Source organism: Lissotriton helveticus, chromosome 5_1 (assembly GCF_964261635.1).
Source record: "Lissotriton helveticus chromosome 5_1, aLisHel1.1, whole genome shotgun sequence".
Lineage (NCBI taxonomy): Eukaryota > Metazoa > Chordata > Amphibia > Caudata > Salamandridae > Lissotriton > Lissotriton helveticus.
Genome location: NC_136065.1, coordinates 1,120,587,759 through 1,120,606,065, shown reverse-complemented (window position 1 = coordinate 1,120,606,065; position 18,307 = coordinate 1,120,587,759).

Sequence of the window (18,307 nt, the reverse complement as noted above, 5' to 3'; positions counted from 1 at the left end):
AACTGTTGTTCTAGGCGTCAAAGCAGACAGCAGTGTCTATAAGTTTAAAAGAGAATGAGAAATGATGTCACAGAGTGAAAGAGAGAAAGAAAGAGAGAGAGAACAACATTAAAACTGTCTCGCAGAGTCTGGAGATGAGATTTTTTCTTGAAAAGTCAGACGTAGATTTACAAGCTGCTTGCATCACTTTTCCCATGTTAAAAGTGACACAAAAGTGGCGTAATAAGCTTGTAGATCTGTTTGTCAGACTGTTGTAACCTATGTGTTGTCACTGCTCGGAGCTAATTTAACCTTTTAGACAGTGAAGCTGGTGCACACTACCCACTCACTCCTTTCACTGATAATTTGTTGTTGTTTCGGAAACAAAATTGTCACCTAGTGCCATTAGCGTGATTGAAACATGGTGCTGTACGTGTGGAAGAACCCTTCACTGTAATCAAGAGAGTTAATCATTTCAAGTCAGATAAGGTTGTATACAGCAGAGTGGAGATAGCAGTGTCCAAATCTTTAAAAAAGAAAGAGAAATGATGTGAGAGAGTAAGAAAGAGAAAGGGAAAAAATGATATTAAAACGTGGGAGAGACACACACGACAGGGGAGGGGTACGTGAAGCCAGAGGCGCAACCAGTCAAAAATAACGGGGGTAGGGGGGCTAGAAAATAATTTGGGGTGGGGGCTTTAGTTCAAGCAAAAAGAAGAGTGGAGCTGCAGGGGCAGTAAGCAGGGGGGGTTATCAAAGCCTCATTAACAAGCAAAATGTCTTTAAAAGACCTGTCACATACTCGGGTGCGAGTGTGTGTGGGCCCAGGAAGCTATGTCATCCTTGCTAAAACCCCGTTAGCCCAATGTTTTTTTTTGCGCATGCTGCATACTACATATTCTCTCCTTTGACAGATAACTTGTTGTTGTTTCCGAAACAAGCTTGTTTGCTCACCTTGTGCTATTGCCGTTGTCCGTGTTACATAATCTATCCTGAAGCTGTACATCTAAAAGATATTAAAAGAAAGATGTTATGATTGGTCATTCTTGCTATATTAATTTGGAGTTAGATAATATTGCGCTTTTATAGACGTTGATTGTCGGATTTCTACAAACTGTTTGTATTGTGAATATATTTCGGACATTTCAGCGATTATAAAAACGTTACTGCTATTGGGGAAAAAAATTAAACATATAAATTAATACATTATGTAGCAGTGCGTTCGTCTAAAATACCAAGTCGCATTTTTGTATGTAGTCAGCTACAACCCTTTGACTCCTTGCGATGCATACTCAAGTCTCACTGCTCACCTTTACGTGGAACAGACACCTTCTTCATGAGGTAGTTCCGATCTCCAACAAAGAAGTCTTATATATGGTGCAGAGTCTTGATATCTCTATGGCTAACGATATATTTGTGCTCCCATCATCATCATCGCAGGTTCTTTACCCGCTCAGTGCTTCGGGCACCACTAACTCAGTGACCAAAGAGGCCACCCATGTGGTAGTGGGTTCTTGTTCGGTGCTTTGGGAACAACTCTAAAATGGCGTAGAACACGTGTGCCCCGCCTTTTTTATACATAGGGTCACGTGTGTAGTGACGGATGTGCTGGATAGGTGTGGTGTGGGTGTGTACCAGACATGATAGAGTGTGTGTCGATCTGACAACTAGACCTGCAACTAAGAAATCCCTACAATGGAAATCTGGGCTTTGTACTGTTGTGTTTTTCTGGTAGCGTAAGCACAGTAGGCTGTACTAACGTATTCAGTCTCGATTAATTTACCACCTCACCCAGGGGCTTTTTAAATGTTGGGAGAGGGTTTAACAATTGTGTTGACTTTTCTTCTTTAGTGTGCAGTGCTATATTGTTTTATAAAATCTTCAAATTATCTTTACTACGATGTACGTGTGATATTTCCGTAATTGATTTTAAAAGTAATATACGCTTTTTTACAGTTTAAAAAAACTATTTTTATGATTATCCCAGAAAATGTTTTCTCTTAATATGTACATTAAATACATAAATATATGTTTTTGAATAATTAGAATCTTACGTGGAGTACGTGTACGGGGCGCCGTATATGACGTCACGCGGGATATATATCTTTTTTTAATAAAAAGACGCAGGGTACGCGTTTTGGGTGAAAAAGAAAAAAATCGCGAAGCCCGCTTTATTGTTAATTAGCCTCCGGGGGGGGCAAATCTCTGGGGCTATTTGTTTTTCATAATGGGGGGCCTAGAGGGTCTCCCCTGCGCGGGGATCGCTACCCCCGGATGCTTAACTATATGTATACGGGGGGACTCATGGCCCCCTGGAGTTCCGGGGACCGCTTTCTCCTCCACTCGATTCCCTCCCCCCTCCCCCACCTCCGGGGCCTCTTTTTATTTTAAAAAACTGTGCAAAGGTGTTGCAAATGTGGTATTTTGGTTTCGTTTCTGTCTTGTAGAGGATCCAAGGGAAATATAAAGGTTTTTTGTAGAGCCACTACCCTTCTGCCTGTTACCATAGTAACAGTTCATTGATCACTTGCGTGAGTAGAGAGGTTAGAAGTTCACCACAATATGTTGGTAATTGAAATACTTACTGTGCTGGAGATTTATATATTTTTTTTTCATAGGAACCGTTAGTCGTAGAAGAAGTTTGTTGAAAAGTTTTGTTAAGGATTCCTTCCTGTTCAGGAGTATTAGGGTAATGTGCTCCAAGCGCGACTTTACGTAGTTTAATGTTCATTGGCTGTAAAGTATTAAAAGTAAAAGGTTTGGCAGTCATTCCTTGCTCATCTTTGGAGAACATGGACATTTCATTAGCTAAACTGTTCCGAACACAAGTTTGCTCCTTATTGGGTGGGAACGGTTCACTGTTGTCAGTGATATTGTGATGCATTTTCCAAAGGGGTATGGGGAAAGAAAGTAGTAGAGGGTAAGTTAGGAAAACTAATAACTGTGTACAGTGCCCATAAGGTGGTGGAGATGAATTATGAGGTAAACAATTTTTTATATATGTTTCAAGGGCCATTTATATAATTGCCGTGTGACGTATAAATCACGGCGGAAAAATTACAGTGTTTTGCGCTGTTTTCTTTTATCAAGTTTGTCGGTGACATACTTCTTAGTACTATTATTTACTTATAATGTGGTGTTTACTTTCATGATGGGGAGGTGTGGTTGCACTGCAAAAAACTCAGTCTAGGTTTAAAACAGTTTTTAATAAGCAAATACAAATAAACTTTCTTCAGAAACTGTTGCAGAATATATGAAAGGGGTGACAATTAAAAATGGAATTTCATGTAATTTCAGTTAAGCGAGGCTATATAGTTCATTTTTGTGCTACAGTTTGTTATTGTTATTGTTAACTTGGTCTTTTATAGCGCCAAGTCACCAACAGGTCTCAAGGCGCTTGGAAAACAAACCAACAACAAAGATTCATAGGAAAGAAAGTGGACTAGGGTCCAGGGACCAGAGATTTAATCTATTTAGCTGGGTCGAAGGCCTCCCTAAACAAGAAAGTTTTTAACAGCTTTCTAAAGCGCAGTAGATTCGCTTCTTTCCGAAGAGTTTCTGGTAAGTTGTTCCATATCTGCGGAGCCAAAACCGAGAAAGACCTCCCTCCTTTAGTTTTTAACTTATAGCAGGGGCGGACTAGAAGCTGAGAGTCTGCGGACCGCAAAGCCCGTCTGGGGGTATATACCTTCAGGCGCTCTTTGATGTATGCAGGAGCCAGCCCATAGATGGCCTTGTGGGCTGTACACAGGCTCTTAAACTCTAAAAGTGTAGCCCCACATTCTTGTTGATGTAAGAGGGCATCAGTTACTTTTAGACTCTCGCACTACATTATCTCAGATCAAGAGAACAAGTAAAACAGTAAAATCTAAATTGTTTCGTATTACATAGAAATGCATGAATTATTATTTTTAAAATTTGTATTCTGTACAATTCAGAAACATGCTGTTGTAGTGTTTACAAGTTGCTGACTGCTCCGCTAGTAAATCACATACTCACCAAAGAATATATAGAATGTTCATTTTATAATATGTAGTACACGTCCTATATATTCTTTAGGGAGAAGGTGAATAGGAATCGCAAAAAAGAATAGAAATTAGAAAATAACATTCAGAAATGTAGGGTTTATTAAATATTTAAAGTAAGAAAGTATGCATGATAGCTATATTTTAATATATATAAAAATATCTGATCAAGTTTTTATAAATATTTGATAATTATATTACAGATGGCGCAGAAAAATCTCCCATTCCTCTTCTGTAGCAATAGGAAAATCTATTATAATATAATGATTGATACCATTGTTACAGTAAAGAGAAAAGGAAAATAAAGTTATGTATTTAACAGAACATCCATAATGAAATAGTTTCGAGCGGTAATTATTTACTGAATTTCTTTTCTCCGGGAGGTGAAAATATTCGATCTTCGTGGTGACGGGTCATAAACTCCTCTGAGATCATGATGGTGAGAATAATAATATGTATATATTCTCACAGCATATGATCACAAGGGGAAAATAGACTGAAAGACGCAAGTGGGTAACGTTGCTTACTTATCGTTACTCTTTGTGATGACGGATCGTGAACTCCACTAAGATTACCAAGACTGTTAATGTTATAATATACATATTAACAGTATGTGATCTCTAGGGGGAAAACACAATAATAAGTGGAAGATGGTGACATTGATTGTAAATGTTTAGGGTTTGCGTCGACGGGTCACTAACACCTCTCGAGCGAAGTACAGTATCAATATTATAATATAAAAAGTCACTATATATAAGGTAAAAGGAGCCAGAAAAGGAGTAATATTTGTTATAATATATCTGTTTCTAAGAACAAGCTGCTGATTTTACAGAGAAAAAGGGAAAAACATGCAATAACATTTTTTTCTACATATAAATGTTTAAATATTGACAAATAGTCACAATTTATAACTAAGTACTATGCCTATGCCATCTTGAAACAGCTTACAACTCCGGAACATGTTTGTTGACGCAAAAAGAGTATCCGATGCTGAAGAACGGTACCTGCAACAGAGATTGGCGATTTAGAAATAACTCGGGAAAACGCAACTAATTGCACAGTAGGTGTGGTTTATATAGTTTTTTGTTGTTTAGTAGTCTATGGAAGGGTTTGTGGGTCCGCCTATGTAGATGGCACGTTTTGCAGTTTACACGTGCTCACGTTTTAACTGTTTTTCGTCTGCACGTGTTCGGAAAAGTTTCAAACTGTGAAGCTGTAAAGGTTTCGATTTTGATAGTAACACGTATAAGGTATTATTATCTACATACGTTGGAGAGTTTAAAAAGTGTTACTCGATAAACTGTGTTCTTTGCATTTTCATGATTAATAGCATCTAAATAGAAGACGTATAAAAAAATATCGTTATCATTAGAAGGAAAAAAAAGGTCTAATATTTATTATTTTTATGGTTCTTAATTTAAAAAATGCTAGCATTTGTAGATCGTGATCCTACCCTCGGAAAGGTGTGCTGGCGCTTGGGGCTTTGGAAAGGTTATTAAATAATAAATGCCCTTTTCTATGCAACTGTAGACTTGGCTTTTAAACTTTCAATTGCCTAATCTGTATATTTACACTTCCTCCAAACATTTTGGTACTGCTATTTTAGTATTGCAGTGAGCCATTCAGCAGTATGTGTTTATGTATACATTGTTCTAAAAGTGAAGCTGCTGTACATTTTGCCAGACACTCTCCCTGCAGAATTGTAATAATTCAGCCAGTACCCAAGCAGTCATGGTGCAAAGTGGGCCTTAGGGCATGGACTGCTTCAAACTCCTATACACTATGCATGCACTCTTCTATGCATGGGCAAACTTGTCTTTTATAGCTTTTATTATCCAGTCTATGTTCGTACACTTCTAGCAAACTCTTTGTGATTGTTGATTCAGTATTGTAGTGAAGTATTCAGCAGAATGCCCTTATGTATGCACTGTGCTAAAAATGAAGCTCTTCCAAATTCAGACAGACACTCTCGTTGCAGAACTGTAATTATCCAGTCAGTACTCGAGTAATCATGGTGCAAAGTAGGCCTTAGGCCAAGTACTGCTTTAAAACTGTATAGAGTATGCTTGCACTCTTCTATGTAGGTGTACATTTGTTTTTTATACATTCAATTGTCCAGTCTGTATCATTAGACTTTCACAATCACTCTCACTCTACTGTTTCAATATTGTAGTGAGCCATTCAGCAGTATTTCCTTATATATGTACTGTGGTAAAACTGAATGTCTTATACATTCAGTCATGCACTCTCTTTGCAGAACTGTAATCATGCAGTCAGTACCCAAGTAATTATGGAGCAAAGTAGGCCTTAGTATATGGACCGCTTCAAACTCCTGTTTACTATGCATGTACTGTTCTATGCACCTGCAAATGTTCCTTTTATATTTTGAATTCCCCAGTCTCTATCCTTACACTTCCAGCAAACACTCTGTCATTCCTCTTATAGTTTTGTAGTGACTCTTTGATCAGTGTGTAGTAATCCATTCTCTACATTGAAACAGTAATCAGGAGATGTACAATAAGTGGTACATTCCCAGAGATATGGCAGTTATTGTGCACTGTGATATCAGCACAATGGATGCACCGTATTTACAATGTAGTGTATTATGGAACAAAAACGGCACAGATATGTGATGTATTTGTGTTGTGAAGGTGGTGCATTGCTTGACTTGCTTTCAAAGTGTAACGCAGCTCCAGCAATGCTGTGTCAATCCTTACACCTGTTTCAAGCAGGAGCAGGGTTTTGATGTAGCATAGCACTAAAAGTGACTGAATGAAATATTATAGATTTCACTCAGTCACTTTTAGGAGGTGTTCCTATGCTAGAACACTTGCACTCCCTACCCCCCTCTCTGCGCAGGAAAGCGTATTTCTGGCGCAGACCTTTAGAATATGATGCACCTTCCATATGCACCACATTGTAAATATCAGGTACTATGGTACATCTTTTGCAACACTGCAGCATCACAAAAGTGACGGAAAAGATGTGTAAAAGAGGTGCATGGGAGTTGTAAATTCGCTCCTAACACACACAAATTCACCCAGGCAGTTTCACTAGCAGTGCAAATTGAAGTATAGACTTCTAACATATTTATATGGACGTGTTACATTGAAGTGCTTCGGAGGTACTACAGTATAGTATAGGTAAACACCTTATACATTTATGCTGTAGCACTCTCTTATACTTTTTGCACTTTCACATTCACCATACACTACTAATTCATTTGTTCATTAATGCACTACACATTAATTCTGACAAAGTTTTATACACTAATATAGAAATATAGTTCTTTTTTAAGCCAATGCAGGTAGTTCTGAAAATAAGTGTTTTTTTTCTTTTTAGTTTTCTATTTTGTTTGTATTTTTTCAGGAAGTTTTTTTTTTTAAACCAAAAAAATGAAACTGGAAACAAAAAAACTGTGGAACAGGAAGAAAAAAGACAAAAAAAATATTATTGTTTTGTGCAACGGTGCTCTTTTTTGCTCTTCACAATTAGGTGAATAGAATGCTCACCGTAAAAAAGGAGTTCTCTGCAAAATGTACAATGAATTGTAAGATTTGCAAACTGAGGCACAAAAATAGGATGCGGAATGTTCGGAGGAGGTGGTGGTGCTTTTGGGGTAGAAGGAACTGCAGGTTGAGGGTTTTCCAGGAACCTTTGTGTTGTCATTCTTCTATAATTATTTGGATGCGAATTTTTGACATGGTGAACCATTGAGGCTGTCCCGAAAGAGTACTTTTTAGTGGGGTCAGCCCTGGAAAGTGTAACCTCACAGATCTTGCATGTTACTTTCGGTATATTCACGTTTTTCTGTCCCTCCGGAAATGAAGAAAACTTCCAAAAGAAAGCTTCTTTTCTCTTTTTCTGAGGTGGCTTAGTAACAAAATGTTTCTTAGAGGAATGTACTGATGTAGTCTCTAAAAGAGCAGCCATTGTAGAGTTTGGTTGTAAAAGACTACAGCTCCACAGAATAGATGTTTTTCCTGGGAAAGACGAAGTAGGATATTCAAAATGAGAGGGGTCTTTTAACAGTTGGAATAGGAAGTATTATGAACTAATCAAAACTCTCCTTTTATGGTCATATGACTTTGCGTACGCTTACAGTGCTCTTAAGATGTGAGTATGTACGACGTACCTTTGCGATTTGCGTAATTGCTTTTAAAAGTAATAATTGCTTGTTGAAAGTTAAAAAAAAGTATTCTCATGTTTGTAGTAGATACTGTCTTCCCTTAATATGTACAATAAATACATAAATATATGTTTTTGAACAATTAGAAACTTTTGCGCCGTATGCTTACGGGGCGCCGTATGTGACGTCACGCAGAAGCGTTGATGCGATGCGCAAGATCAAAGTGTATCTTAAACGAGTGCGTGGCTATGTGCAGAGGACCATTTGCCATACAAAGTGTGATGTGATCACTGTACGCGTATAGTGCAATTATCCCAAAAAATATGAAAAAGGAATTATAGAGATTCTAATTGGAAAAAATAGAAAAAAATGGGGATTTAGTTGTGTTATTATTTTACATTAATAATATGAAATATAATTTAAAAAGTAAAATTAATATAAATATTTTTCATAGAAATGTAAGAAATTAGTATACAAGAAAGAAATGTAATAATTTATGCATTTAAAATTTATCATTCACTAAACCTTTGAAATTCACTGAAAAAAACATAGGTTTCAGCCACGTTATAGTTAGGAATTAGCATTTAAAAAACCTTGCAAATTCACTGAAAAAACCATAGGTTTCACACATGTTATAGTTAGCTGGAAATTTCACTCATACAAAACCATTGAAATTCCCCCGTTATAGTTATTTCAGCTAACTATAACTCGCGCGCCCGCAATGCACTGTTGATGACAATACATATTACATCACTCATGACATGGTCAGTGTTAGAACTGGCTATTTCTGGTAGGCGAAGGCTGACGCCAAAGCCAGGCAGAAACCACCATTCTAGTCAGGGCAAGGCAGTCACACGCCAAGATAACCCCTGCTCACCCCCTTGGTAGCTTGGCACGAGCAGTAAGGCTAAACTCGGAGGCAATGTGTAAAGCATTTGAGCCAGCACACGACAGCAACAACATCCTAGGCACACCACAAAAGGAACTCCACACAAGGTTATATAAAAATAACTTCTGTATTGTCAAAATCACATCAGATAGAAATCACACATGTACATTGTGCCAACTGGCACGGGCAATATTCACAAGGGTTTATTTACAGGACAGGGCCACATGGGCCACTGTCAGAATCAACACTTTTAGAAATAGAAATACTGTCAGAAATTAGAATAAAAGGATATAAAATCACTGTAGCACAAAATAACAGTTATAAATCACATCCAGTAACTACTGGGAACAGGTAAGTACCACCTACGCAACCCTAACCTCCTTAGGAGAATGTCACGCAGGGGACCAGGACCTCTCTAGGACCACCTGTACTGGAAAGATCAACCACCTAAGAATAAAATAAATTTAGGGGTATAAGCAAGAACACATTACACATGATGCATCAAAACATTCAGCGGTGTAAGAACAAGGTAAACACATGATGTATAAAAACACATTCAGCGGTGTAATAATAAGGCACATGGTGCATCATAAACACATTCAGAGGTGCAGGGAAGGAAAAACACATGATGCATAAACCAACACATTCAGAGGTGTAAAATCCAGGAAGACACATGATGCATAAAAACATTCAGAGGTGCCAGACCATAACTCAATAGCGCAAAAACACATGATGCCCAAAAACATTCAGCGGTGTAAGATCAGGGTGCGTAATCATATTAAATGCATTACATTTCCTAGCACCACATCACATTGCGCAAAACTCACATTAGGCAATTACCATCACATAGATAATCACATTGCGCCATAAAAAAGTCACATACCAGCCCCCATCTAATAAAGGGACTAAAGAGACCTGTGTCCAGAATGTCAGGGTGCGCTGCCATGCAGCGCCAGTCAGGGGTGCGCCACTGGCGCAAAACCTAAACGTTGCAGGTGCCCACTACTTGCTGGGCACCTGGGAACACCACCATGACCTAAACGGTGCAGCTGCCCACTAGTTGCTGGGCAGCTGTGAAACAAAACTGCAACATGGTCCTAACTGACCCTTAGGCGCAAACTGCACCCACTGATGGAGCCACACAGGCTCTTTAAACACTTGTGTCCCCCAAGAGCCTCACTGGGCTCTAAACATAACACTCGCAGGCAGGAGGGGGTGGGCACCGGCAATGTGCCCCGGCGCCCCCTCTAACTAAACATGGCCCCCAGAGCCTTCTCCGGGCTCTACAACAACCACGTGGACAGGGAGCCTCGGGGCTCTAAACAGAGAAATGCCCCACAAGCCTCTCTGGGATCGCAACACAATGCCCCCTGGACGTTGGAGCAATCTGGCTCTATCACAATGGTGGGGCGGCCCACTGCCATCTGGGGCCGCCCTAATTCTGCCTCCCGCCGGCGCCCCTAGGCTTCTTCTGCTCCCACGGGGAGCGAAAACAGACATGCCCCACTCTGCCCGGCCCTGACTCACTGACTGCTCGCGGTCCTGCTGCGGGGCTCTCCTTGCAGTACGGAGGCCTCGCGGCTCAGGCGGCTGGACTTCTCTCTCTCCCCGGGGCTCTCCCTTCACTCAGGAGCCCCGGGCGGACACGGCAGGCGGCTTCCTTCTTCCGGTCTTTTACGTGCGGTGGGGCGGGCACCGGCAATGTGCCCCGCGCCCCCTCCGCTACTCCTCAGCTCCACCGGGCTCCCTCAGCACAGGGGAGCCCCGCTACAGGCCGCAACACCCCCTCTTGCTGCAGGGCTCCCTCAGCTCATGGGAGCCCTGTAGACCAGCAGCCATGCTTCTTCCTCCTTCCCCGGGCGCTGGCCAATCCCAGCGCGGCTCGTCGGTGCAGCCTCCAGCGCTGCACCAATCACAGCGCGGCCTTCCAGGGCGAGCCTCCCGTGGCCCGCCAATCACAGCGCGGCATTTACTGAGGGGGCTCGTCGCTCTGACCAATCAGGGCTCTACTCCTTCAGTTTCTCGGCGATTTCAAGCCCCGGGCAGCGGCGGTGAATTGGAAGCAAATGTCGAGTGGGCACCGGCTTCTTAAACAAAATAAACAATAAATCGAGGTGGGCACTCGATAGGCTCCGCAATCCTGGGGATAAGCCAATTAAAGCACTCCCCAGCGCTAAAAGCAATTCCCAGCGCTGAAGGTCCAGAAAAAGCGCCCTCAAGCGCTAGAAGTCAAACAAATAAGCGCTATAGGCAACCAAAGGTCACCAGTCCAGCAAAGTCCTTCAGGGGTCCAGGACCTCAGCATTCCAGGACATAAGGTGGGGCCCAGCAGCTCCCAGAACAAGAAAGTCCATCAGATATCCAGGGGCTGGGCAGGGCCCAGGGATTCCCCTGGGCCCAAGCAGCAGCACGCCCCTGGTAGGATTAAAGTCAGAAACAAGAACATTTTGGAAGGGGACACAGCCCCTTTTTATACAGAAAAAAGTCTTGGAAGTCTTTGTGCGAGTGGCCCTGAACCCGGTCTAAACCAGTTCTTCGGTGTTGCTGGAGCCCTTGGGCTTCCTGGCTTCCTTCTTTCTTTCAGTATCAGGGACAGAGGTGACAGTCGCCCAGCCGGAGGTGGAGCCAGCATGGTGGTCAGGCAGGCACAGCCCTATTCACTCACAGGTACTATCTCCTCCCACTTTCCTGGCAGCAGATGCCGCCTTTCATCCACGGGCTGACTCAGACAACCTCCTGCGGGCTCTGCAGCCCCTGTCACCCAAACCAGACAGTCAATCCACAAGCAGGCCCAGGCTCACTCCTGGGGCCAGGCTCCAGCCAATCACACGCCAGCAACAGACTACACAAATATGCCAACTTCTAAAAGTGGCACTTCTAGACTAGACACAATCATGCCGCATATACCATTGCGCAGCATTCAATCTCACGAGTTCGTATATACCAAACTCGACCCTGCACTCCCCACACATCTGGAACTACCATGGGCATACATATTCCCCATTCATTCCCAGAATCCGCAGAGCCAGAGCAGGAGGACGCTCCTTCTCGTATAATGTCTCCAAACTCTGGAACACCCTCCCTCTGCAGCTGAGAAACAACCCCAACCTGATTAGCTTTCGCAAACAGCTAAAAACCCTACTGTTTAACGCCTAATAAATAACCTCATGAGGGCTTTTTCTGTTTCAGTGCCTGGACACCTCAGGGCAGCTGCAGCGCTCTACAAATCACATTTTCATTTCATTCCTATGGGAGGGCAGGTCACTCACCACACATACACAGAGAGCTCACGCACTTTACACTGTACCACAGTGAAAAAGTGCGCCAAGGCCTACAATCGCCAACACCAGGTCACAGAAACAGGCTAGGAAAAAGCAAAAAGTTTTAGGGTGAACCTGCCAAAAGGATTTTGGAAAAGGGGGTGGTGATGGACAGAGTTTCTGAATGATGCAGAATACTCTTACCAAGTCAACAGATCATGGTTTTAATCCATCACCGTTTTTTAGCTCACTGCACCATCCCAGCTCAGAACCTGGCTATATGCAAATTAGTCTGTTCCTGTCCCGGTGCATGATGGGAACAGAGCAAACCAAACTACCAAGCCAATTCTTATACTGGGAAGGAAACAAGCTTCCGGGGACCGGTTTCTGGCATCACAGCCTTCTTCGGCCCGGCTTGCTTGAATCCTGATGGTGCAATTAGCAAGGGACTCACGTCTGAGTATACCCTCCCACACATAGTGTGGATAAAACCGATTTTGGAAAAGGGGGGTGGTGATGGACAGAGTTTCTGAATAATGCAGAATACTCTTACCAAGTCAATAGGTCATGGTTTTAATCCATCACCGTTTTTTAGCTCACTGCACCATCCCAGCTCAGAACCTGGCTATATGCAAATTAGTCTGTTCCTGTCCCAGTGCATGATGGGAACAGAGCAAACCAAACTACCAAGCCAATTCTTATACTGGGAAGGAAACAAGCTTCCGGGGACTGGTTTTTGGCATCACAGCCTTCTTCGGCCCGGCAGGGTATGCTCAGACGTGAGTCCCTTGCTCACTTGGCCACTGGATTCAAGATAGCCTGGCTGATGAGGATTATGAATCCGAAACCGGTCCCAGGATGCTTGTTTCCGGTCCATGGAAGACATGGCTTGGCAGTTCGGGCTGGACTTTTCCCATGAGGCAAGGGGTCAGACTGATTTGCATATAGCCATGTCTGAAATGGGGTGGCTGAGTGGGCTAAAGAAAGGTGATGGATTAAACCCAGATCAGTTGACTGGGGGTCAGTGACATCACTCATGACATCACCGCTGTACATCAATTAAAAATCTTCACTGTAAGATAACGAATTGTATTTCATATTACAATTGTTTTTCGAAATCTAAATACAGCTTTTAAAAAGGCGGAGACAGAGGCGAAAGTAAAAATAGTATCCAATTTCTGGATAGCCAGAAATGCTGGACGACATTGTCATAGTTCTAACCCCCTTAACAATGGGACTATCCATATTTTTCTACGTAGTATATAGAAAGTATAAAAAAATAAAAAGTGGATACATGACTGAGTTGAATGATCGTCACATGGACATTTGGCAAGTGCACTTGGCCAATCATTTTCCTTTGGAAAACTTAAAAGTCTGTGCAAAATATTTAGTCTAAAGCGGGTAAGTAAAAAACGTTCAAAGTCCGTCAGAGTGTGGCGTAGGGTTGTGTTTTATCGGTAGTCAAAGCAAGGTGATATGCCACCACAGTGGTTTTTATCATTTCCCTATTTAGTCTGAGGTCATTCAGGTATTCCATACAACAAGTTTTAAGAGCTTTCCTGGGAACCTGACATAACAATGAAGGGTCGCTAAAATAATCCTGATGGCCTATTGATGTCGAGAACGACTTTACATAGTGAAGCCATCTTATTTTATTCACCTTTCCAGCGCTTAATGTGTCCTTTAGAACAGAACGGTTAAAATGGCACTCTTCAGTTGTCCAAACCCATTGCCACAAGAGAACAGCTTGGATTTTGATTATGTCTTCAATATACGAAAGCCCTAGTTCGGCGTGGCATATAAATGTAGAAGTTGTGGGTGGAACCCCTAGGAGGTATCTCAAGAAGGTATTTTCCACCATCTGTATTGCCGTTACATTCGTATACCCCCAAGTTCCTGCTCCGTAACTTACAATGGATACACAAGTTGCCCTGTATATATTTAATAATTCCCCAGGCGGCCTCCTACCCATCTTCCTACTAAAATTGGTCAAGGCCATTATGGATTTGGAAAATAATTGCTTTCTTGTTTTTATAGCATTGCACCATGACCTGGAATGATCAAACAATAACCCTAAATAAGGAAATGTAGGAATATTGTCCAGGGCCTTTAAATTGATGTAAATCGATTTCTTCATTTTATTAGACCCTGGGCCGCAGTGCATGGTGAAGGTTTTTGTGCAATTTATGGTCAGGTCCAAGTTTGTCATAAAAGATGAGAAGGACGTTACTGCCTTTTGCATACCTATGGGGGTCCGAGCCATTAGCACCGTGTCGTCGGGGTATAGGAGTGGAGGGACAGATCTTGTGGTTACCAATGGTTGGTCCCTGCACTCCTTTAAGAAGATTCTTTCTAGGTCATTGATGTAAAGAGTAAACAAGAAGGGGGCAATGAGACAGAATTGAGCGCGTGATCGGGACGATGCGCTTATCTTACGAGGCCAATCCTCGCAAATCCGCGGATCCACCACGCCCATAGATATATATACATAACTTTAACCGTAATTTTCAAAGAAGCTACTGAACAGATTGACACCAGATAAGCGAAAGGCACAAGTCGGAACTGGGGACTACCTCTCTGCCAAATTAGGGATCATTCCGTTCAGCCGTTCGAGCTGTAGCTGTGGCTAAAGGTCCTATGGGAAATTGCATGGGGAAAACACATTTTGGGACCCCTTTTTCTTGCCCCCCACTTCACCAATCACCCCCAACTTTTCAGGGAAGGAGCGGAACTGAGCTGGCCAAAAGTTTGGAAACTTTCAAGAAGATTCATCAATCGACGAAAAAGTTATTCCAAGTAGAATGTTGCGGGTAGGGCGGAAGAGCAGCATTTTATAAACACAATAAATACACAGACACATATAGATAGTTGAAGTGGGCACGGGTATGTGTGCTCGACTCCATTTTATTACGTTGTTGTTGGTAAGAAGTAGAAGGGTAATCATGATATCATATACAGACATTTAATCATAAACGGTTTATGACTTCTGTTGTACAAAGGTAGGAGCATTGTCTGTGAAATTATACACAGAAGATTCTTTCGTAAAGAGTTAATGAGTTGTGGTGGACTGACGTAGAGGCGGTTTGTGTGGAGCCTGCGATGATGCGTGGTTCAGGCAGACCGCACTGGTAAAAATGTGTTTTGACTATTGAATTTTACCTTAACAAGGGCATGTGGTGATTATTTACGGTGTACTGAGTTAGTGGTACGTCTGGTGTTTATCATGTGCTCACCATGCGATGATGCGTGGTCTGAACTGGCTGCACTGAAATCATTCACTGTTGCATACTGGAGTATATGAACTTTGAGGGGGGGGAAAAAAACTAGCATCGATGGTTATCAATTGCAGTGAAAACTAGGTGTACTGATTGCTCCTCATAACAAATTACACGATTCCTTTATGCAGTGCATTGTAACTTTCACAAATTGGGGACGTATTTCTGGTGGCGATATTGAGGGTGATACCCCAGAGGTACTTGGTATTGCTGGTGATAGAGGTACATTTTGGCGCAAACTTGTAAATTGTTTGTTATCATAGTTCACATGATGCAGTTATTGAAGGTGCTTGCACATACTAGCAGTGCAACAACTCTATTTTTGTCTCTGCTTTAAATAACTCGAGTCTGTTGTGCTTATGCAGCACTGATATGAAGCGGTAAACTCTCTTGATCGCAGTGTATATTTGAAAACAGAACTCACTACAGTCATTGAGGAATGTTTTTTGTGGCATACTTTGAGAAAATAATCTTTGCCTTACATAAATCAAGGATATCTTGAATGCTGCCCGTAGTGTAGATGGAAAGAAGAATGCAAGTTGTGAACCCTGTTTTACGCAGTGTAGATTTAAGGCAGTAGTCAACACAAAGATTGAAGCATGCTATTTTGTCACAGAATCTGAGGACACAGTACAATTGTGTCTGCCTTAAATAAAGCAAGGCTGGATTCAATTCTGTCTGTAGTGTTGATGCAAAGCTGAATTGAAGTTGAGAACCCTGTTGTACGCAGTGTAGATTGAAGGCAGCAGTCGACACAAAGGTCGATGAATGCTATTTTGCACAGTTAACAAAATCTGAGGACACAGTACAATTGTCTCTGGCTTAAATAAAGCAAGGCTGGATGCAATGCTGTCTGTAGTGTTGATGCATAGCTGGATTCAACTGGTATCAAGTTGTCAACTCTACTGACAGAATAGACACTTCTCAGCACAGATACTGAAGACAAATTTAGATCCAAAGTTGAATTCAAGTTGTAAACCCTGCTGTCCGCAGTGTCGATGGAAACCACTAGTCGATACAGACATAAGTCTGCTGTGCTGTGGCGCTGAGTTCGCAATCGGCCTGTATCGAGGAGGCACGTGGTCATGGCAGCAGCAATGTGGCAGGGTGGGGACCTTCGCTGCACCGCAGTCTCTTCTCTTTGCAATAGTGAACCACGCCCAAGGCATAGCCTAATTATTTGTAGTCGTACGTTGACATTGTTTACGTTGGACTTGCCCACTCCACTTCTGTTTCGAAGGAGGGGGGTGAACACAGCTACATGACCGAAATATTCCCTAGTGTCTGAGATTATATGGTTGCGTCCACTATTCAGTACACTACACGCATCAATGGTATATGTACACACTGAAAAGTTTTTGATTTCTATTGTGAATTGTGTATAGCATTTCACGCGTAGTCTTCGTGTTGTGTACATTATTGTTGATGTTCAAGTTTTTTCCCTTATACATACTTGGTTGCCACATCTTTGTGGATTGAGCTAGTGTGCTGTTGAAGGGATATATTATTTTATAAAGGTCCGTTGTCCTGTTTTGCATTGCCTCTGAGGTAGTAGAGGGGAGGGGTCCGTGGGGGTGGTTGTAGTGGTAGTGGCGCTGAGTATTGTGATTTTGTTGGGTGTCGGAAGTGTATAATTACAATCTCTAAGACATATTGCTCTTTAAACATGGGTGTTAGTTTGATGTAATTCACATAGTACATGTTCGACGTTCTTACATAGTTAAATGTTGAAGTTAATTTGTTAGTGGTAAGTGGAACTATTGCCTGTTTTTTTACGTAGCATTGCATATTTGGTTTGTGGTTGAAAATATGGGGAAGTGGTCAACATAATAAGTAGAAATTGTCATTTTAAAAACCTTTGAAATTCACTGAAACAACCATAGGATTCAAGCAGGTTATAGTTAAGAATTATCATTTAAAAAACCTTTGAAATTCACTTATAAAACCATAGGTTTTAGAAATGTTATAGTTAACTGGACATTTCACTCATACAAAACCATTGAAATTCTTCTGTTATAGTTAGCTAACTGTAACTCTCGCGCCCGCAATCCACTGGTGATGATGTCACATATTACATCATTCATGACATGGTCAGTGACATCACTGATGACATCACTGACGAAATCTCAAATGACATCACTGATGACATCACTGATGACATCATCCAGTGAATGTGGTTTGGATCCATATTTAAATATGTATTATATATATAGCAATCTGCTTTGAAGAATGAGTAGATGTATAAGTGTCTAGAAGGACTATTTAGTAGCAGTGTGGTTGATTATTTACTTGACTGATTTATAGTGTTTCACTAAATATATTGGATAGTGGGCATATGAACGTCATGAATGAACCTCTAGGGATTAGATGTTCATGCACAATAATGAGTTATTGGAGAAATCAATATTCAAGCAAGGGGATGTCCCTAACGGCTTAAGAGTCTGGTTTTCCAAGAAATCGTTGTGACATAGATGAACGGATGGAAGTAGCCATTCCTGTATTTGGGTAGCATGGGCTATGCCTAAATAAGGACTGGATTTCTATGCCTATATAAGGGTAATGTGAATTGTAGGAGTAAAATAGTATCCCTGCAACGAGACCCAAATGGAGGGGCAGTGCGCCAAACACAGAGTGCAGGAAGTTTGGAATGGTTCTTAGGACTGCTTGAAAAGGTGCTAACAGTCCGGAAAACACAGTCTTAAATACATGTACAATACCGTTCGTATCAGACATGTTTAAGATACGTCTTA